Source organism: Aegilops tauschii, chromosome 3 (genome assembly GCF_002575655.3).
Source record: "Aegilops tauschii subsp. strangulata cultivar AL8/78 chromosome 3, Aet v6.0, whole genome shotgun sequence".
In the NCBI taxonomy this organism is placed as follows: domain Eukaryota; kingdom Viridiplantae; phylum Streptophyta; class Magnoliopsida; order Poales; family Poaceae; genus Aegilops; species Aegilops tauschii.
This window is the reverse complement of record NC_053037.3, coordinates 562642877-562649546: the sequence shown is the minus strand read 5'-3', so window position 1 is coordinate 562649546 and position 6670 is coordinate 562642877. Positions and strand designations below refer to the sequence as shown.

At 43.0% G+C, this 6670-nt stretch overlaps 1 long non-coding RNA gene across 9 annotated transcripts; it reads right to left on the bottom strand.

The window, feature by feature from the left end:
- Positions 1–1452: 1452 nt before the first annotated feature.
- Positions 1453–4937, bottom strand: LOC109780483 (uncharacterized). Of its 9 annotated transcripts, none has more exons than XR_002237062.4 (6): positions 4577–4875; positions 4289–4483; positions 3862–4138; positions 3512–3741; positions 2617–2957; positions 1471–2545 (listed from the first exon to the last, which is right to left on the bottom strand). It is a non-coding gene; the product is annotated as an uncharacterized lncRNA (long non-coding RNA). The 9 variants fall into 9 exon arrangements; XR_012205637.1 differs by lacking the exon at positions 3512–3741 and having other exon boundaries at positions 1479–2545; positions 2617–2756; positions 2841–2957; XR_012205635.1 differs by having other exon boundaries at positions 1453–2545; positions 2617–2764; positions 2841–4138.
- Between the last annotated feature and the right edge of the window lie 1733 nt (positions 4938–6670).

Below are 6670 nucleotides of genomic sequence, written 5' to 3'. Positions count from 1 at the left end.
GCACCATATCGGCAACTTTTTGTTCATTTCCTGATATCTCAAGTAATAATTATTTTCTTTGTCTTGTAGGGTTTGGAAACAATTCACCGCAGAAGCTCCGGGACTGCCGAAGGAGCTGCGATATACATACCCGAAAGTAAGTACTACTAGCTAGCTAGTTGCGCGCATCTCCCGTTGATTCTAGCTACTTTCATCAATGCCATTTATAATGCTTCATTATCAGTTTGATTGACCTCTATTTCTCGTAAAGTGCTTGTGGCAGGAACAAGGGAATGATTACTGTGGATACTACGTGTGCGAGTTCATCTACAACGCGACTTTGAAAAATAAGCGGGGTTACTCTAAAAGACAATATGAAGTGCGTAAGCAATAATATTCACAATTTCATTTTATTACACCATCATTTCTGTTGAGTTTCATTCATATATATGTATTAACCCCCTTCTTCAAATTAGACGTGGCAGATGCGGAATGAACTCTTACCACAAGATCGCATGAAAGCAATTCAAGAGGAATTGGCGGGATTCTTTCTTGACCACGTCATCAATAAAGCCGGAGAATACCATGTGGAAGTTGAGTTCAAATGCTAGGGGATTGTAAGAGATCTTACATATTGTATATGTACGTAGCCAATAGCGTCGGATAGATAATACGAAAACTTGTTGTTCGACCAATCTCTCGGAGAAGGAGAGGTCGATCACTTCTCTCGGTATGCATGACGAACTTCTCTACTTAATGGTTTCCTTCATTTTCTTACTAGCTAGCGTGTCGAGGGCCTCTCTATGTATAGTACGTAGCGTCGACCAAGCATGGAGATAAGAGAGGACACTTCTCTCTATTAATTAATTAGCTACCTAACACAATATATGAAACACCTTAATTAACCATACAAAACCCCCAAATCCACCCCCCTTTCAGAAAAAAAACAAAAACCCTAGCCCCTGAACAGCTAACGCGTGGATGCCTATTGGTCCCGGTTGGTGCCGCCAACCGGGACTAAAGGGCCTCCTGCCTGGGCTCGCAGCACCGGCCACGTGGAGGCCCATCTGTCCCGGTTAGTATAAGAACCGGGACTAAAGGCCTAGGCATTAGTAACGACCCTTTAGTCCCGGTTCCCCAACCGGGACAGATGGGCCTTATGAACCGGGACAAATGGCCCTTTTTCTAGTAGTGATCATCCATCATCCGATTCTGTTCTGCAATCATAGCCTAAGCAAGTTAATCAGTTCATCCTGAAAGGACCGTAAGGCTATCATATTACATGATCAAACAAGCCATATTACCAATGAGTATTGTTTTCGGCACCATGTCTCTCAACATCCGTGGAAAGTCTAAAAAAACACACTCAAAACTTTCCTCGGTCTCGACTCGTAGCAGTACACCAGCCAGTATAGTAATCTAAAAATTGTTGTTATCCCCAACGAAAAGTCTTAAGGGCATGTCGTAAAGGTTCGTCCGGTACGTTGTATAAAACGTCACTACACCACCAATGAAACTATACTGCAGCCTGCTGCTGCCATTCGCCCACATCAAGTTCTTTGTCCGACCCTCTTTGTCTGCCTGCACATGGTATGCAAAGTGCAGATCCTTACCCCAATTTAGCAAACACTTCCATTGTCTTCCTTACATCGTCATCTACCTGGTCCTGGCTGATCTTTCCACACATATTTTTCAGAGAACTTTTCGTAAACGACACATTATCCATTCACCCGAAAAAACTCCCAACAATGTTACCACATAGTACAATGGGCCTATGTGCGTTATACCACATAGTACAATCTATGACATTATCTTACCAGTACAAAGAAATGTGCACGCCAAAGAAGGCTGCTGGTCTTAAAACTGTTGTATGTTCTTTGTTCTTGCCGGCTTGAGAGTGGTCCTTTCAATAAGCATTCCATGCATATTGGAGTGGCTTTAATCACGTCATAATTATGAAAAAGTATTTGCCCAGACATGTCCACAAATTTAGTCCATGCACTGGTTCCAGAAAGGTATGGAATTTATACATGTTCTGTCAATTCTACAGGTAATTTAAAAATTGAAGTTAGCGCTTGTACGGCACACTGGTCTGCAGTCCCTAGATCTGTTCGTCGCTCTCGGTCACCTCTTCTTGATCATGATAGCTTTGCTAATTTATTCTCGTACTAGCCCTAACCATGCCAAGAGGAAAGAACTTCATAAAAACCTGCTTACCAATGCAACTTCGCGTGCCTGTCAGGTCAGCATGTTAGGTTAGTGAAAACTAGCCACCTAGTCAACCCTTTATGGTATGACTGACACAAGAGTACCCACATTACAAAGGTATCCAATTTGATTGTGGATGGTTTATTTCACGGTCACAAATGAGTGCAAATGCACCTCTGGGTGGTCCACTTTAAATTGCAACAGCAAAAGCATGCACACAATTAAGTGGTAACTCCGATGCCCAATCATCCATGGAACGCATAAGGAAGCTTACTTGCTTGAATGCTCGAGAGACGGGAGTGTGCTTCAGCTGGTAATCCACACGAAAAGGACAGTGGTTGGTTGCAAAATACATCATCTGCAGGCGCCAGGTCATTAGTTGAAGCCTCACATGGGCAAAACAGAAGTCATGAGGCATTGAGGCAGTACCTGTAACTCAAATCAAAACATGAGTCATGCAAGCAGATTACTTGTGGTCCAGGAAACATACACCAATCTTCTTCCATTACTGTCGGGCAACCATATGCCTTTCCGAATAGATGGTAGCAAGATGGACGAACGTCTGAGATCTACAACGCTTTCAAGAGGACGATAAAATATGAATCGCGTATCAGACAAGAAAAATATTCGAGAGGAGGTACAAGAGTACACACTAGAATTGAATTTGGAATCAATGAAGAGAATGTATTCACTGGTGAGTATCAAGTCAATGAAGAAAATGTATCCCTTTCGCTCTGTTTCTTGTCTTCTGATTGTCATCATTACATCATCTGTATTATGACATTAAATCGACATGAAAGGAAGAATAAGTGAGAAAAATGATAACATGGACTTGAATCATGGTTCAGTGATATCAAAAATACTTGTTTAAGATGATAGTCACATATTAGCCTTCAACTCAGAAAAGCAGAAAACAGATGTCATTGAACTATATCACTGCAATCTACCCCTAAAGAAACTATACAAAAACTTGATGTTGGTATACAATAATAATCATGAAAAAGGAAGCAAAGGAAGCCTTCTGCTGCATTGCTAAATTAACATTGACCTAAACTAGTAATTGCATAAAAACTACAAATGACCTTGGTGATGTTTGGAAAAGCTAGTAGGGATGGCACCAAGGTAAGAAAAACAGAACAATGTTAGAATACATGCCGCATGATTTCTTATTCCAGCAACATTTCCCACCCTCTCTCAAATTCATTTTCTGTCAGCATATGGTTCAGCACCTCCTATTTATCTTCCCACATAGTTTACGCAAAGACCTCTTTGTGAACGGAACATTTTCCATCAACCCAAAGATGCTTCCTATGAGACTTTATACCTTAGCGAGGTTCACATTGTTCTGCCTCAGCTACTTCACAATATCTCCGCTGCACACGTCTATGTGCTTGTGCGATGGCCAATGGATTGTCTCACCAAAATTAGGCGAAAGCGAATGGTTGTGACTCTATGCTCTGCAATATATCAGCCATTGTTCTCTGATCATAGTATCCTTATCAGAGCAGGGCACTCACATCAACAAGACCTCATTTTCTCAACACCAGCTTTACGCTGCAACATGTTTCCAGATTACTCTCAATAATGAAAAATACAACACCCAGGAACTTAACTGAATTTACACGCACTGTCTAAAGAAGATTTTGTACTCATCAAACAGCCACACACCATTACCTTCATGCATTTCATCCTCTCCACATTAAGCTGGCTCTTCCCATATCGGATTGCAAAGCCCTTCTCACAAGAGTACAGATTTTACAAGTCGGATTGCAAAGCCCTTCTCACAAGAGTACAGATTTTAGAAGTCGTACGCGTCGCCCAAAGAGTCAAAACCAGTCCCAAGAACTGGTGTGATGACATTTTCAGCTAGGTTGTCAGCATAACACCTGACAGCCTTCTCAAATGCACTGATCCGATTCGGCAAGGGGTTCTGCTAGCACCTATCCTCAGCCTGCAAAAAGCATCCAATTTCTGACAGTAAGTGCCCGAACTAAGTAAGCAGGATTCTACCCTAGTTGTCCTAATTCTACGATGTATCCAGTCACGCCAAGTTTCTGTAAATCCCTGCATAGCTCACTGGGACAATAATTTCAGTACTAACCTATTGTTCCATCCGGGCGCCCGAGGATTCAACCTCCCCATTGACAGCTCTGACGTTGGAAGTGAGCTCTCCCTCCTGTGCACCGCTGGTTCCTTGGCCGCCATAGTCTGCGCATCAGCACTAGCCACTGCCCGCCGCTGCTCCATCACCTACTACTCCACCAAACTCTCCCCTACTTCCTCTAGCAGACTGGATCTGATTCAAAGCCCAAACCAAATCCTCTAAATCACCAAAGCCCGGCGCCTAACATTTGAGAAAAAAATGCCAGACAAGCAAGGATCTACGTACCTTCCGATTGGCTGCATCAGGAACTCCATGGTGGCTCGCCGCCGGTGCTTCACCTCTCCATGCCGCGCTCGCCAGCTCCCAGATGAGCACGCCCTAGGTGGAGAAGACACTGGACCCTGCATTCAATTCCTACCTACACGCACCGAACGGAAAGTGAACTTCTTGTGCCACGGATCAGACGGATACGTCGATTCCGATCCACGGCTCACCTCGCCGACGGCAGACAGATGTCCACCTGCGCGTTAAAATCTGACCACACCAACGGGTCAACACCGCTGCCGCCTATGTATTTCGCTACAGTTCGCATTTTCCAGCAGGCCGCCACCGCGCGTATAAAGAACTGGCCCAGATCCATATGCACTATCGAACGTCCTGGATATTGATAGCATTTGAGCTTGCGCTCAGTTACTCCATGTCCCCTTTATGCATCTTATTTTGCTTTGATTAACGGTAGCATTATAAGATGATCTCTCACTAAATGACACCACGTGATGATTGGGTGTGATAAGCTCTACGTTCACATACAACGGGTGCAAGCCAGTTTTGCACACGCAGAAATACTCGGGTTAAACTTGACGAGCCTAGCATATGCAGATATGGCCTCGGAACACTGAGACCGAAAGGTCGAACGTGAATCATATAGTAGATATGATCAACATAGTGATGTTCACCATTGAAAACTACTCCATTTCACGTGATGATCGGTTATGGTCTAGTTGATTTGGATCACGTGATCACTTAGATGATAAGAGAGATGTCTATCTAAGTGGGAGTTCTTAAGTAATATGATTAATTGAACATTAATTTATCATGAACTTAGTCCTGGTAGTATTAGCATATCTATGTTGTACATCAATAGCTCGCGTTTAGCTCCCCTGTTTTATTTTTGATATGCTCCTAGAGAAAACTAAGTTGAAAGATGTTAGTAGCAATGATGCAGATTGGATTCGTGATATGAGGATTATCCTCATTGCTGCACAGAAGAATTATGTCCTTGATGCACCGCTAGGTGACAGACCAATTGCAGGAGCAGATGCAGACGTTATGAACCTTTGGCAAGCTCGATATGATGACTACTTGATAGTTTAGTGCACCATGCTTTACGGCTTAGAATCGGGGCTTCAAAGACGTTTTGAACGTCACGGAGCATATGAGATGTTCCAAGAGTTGAAATTAGTATTTTAGACTCATGCCCATGTCGAAAGGTATGAGACCTTTGACAAGCACTTTGCCTACAAGATGGAGGAGAATTGCTCAGCTAGTGAGCATGTGCTCAGAATGTCTGAGTACTACAATCACTTGAATCAAGTGGGAGTTAATCTTCCAGATGAGATAGTGATTGACAGAGTTCTCTAGTCACTATCACCAAGTTACTAGAACTTCGTGATGAACTATAATATGCAAGGGATAACGGAAACGATTCCCAAGCTCTTCGTGATGCTGAAATCGACAAAGGTAGAAATCAAGAAAAGCATCAAGTGTTTATGGTTGACAAGACAGCTAGTTTCAAGAAAAGGGCAAAGGGAAGAAGGGGAACTTCAAGAAGAACGGCAAGCAAGTTGCTGCTCAAGTGAAGAAGCCCAAAGTCTGCACCGAAGCCTGAGACTAAGTGCTTCTACTGCAAACAGACTGGTCACTGGAAGCGGAACTGCCCCAAGTATTTGGCGGATAAGAAGGATGGCAAGGTGAACAAAGGTATATGTGATATACATGTTATTGATGTGTACCTTACTAAAGCTCATAGTAGCACCTGGGTATTTGATACTGGTTCTGTTGCTAATATTTGCAACTCGAAACAGGGACTACGGATTGAGCGAAGATTGGTTAAGGACAAGGTGACGATGCGCGTGGGAAATGGTTCCAAAGTCGATGTGATCGCCGTCGGCACGCTACCTCTACATCTACCTTCGGGATTAGTTTTAGACCTGAATAATTGTTATTTGGTGCCAACGTTGAGCATGAACATTATATCTGGATCTTGTTTGATGCGAAACGGTTATTCATTTAAATCTGAGAATAATGGTTGTTCTATTTATATGAGTAATATTTTTTATGGTCATGCACCCTTGAAGAGTGGTCTATTTTTGTTGAATC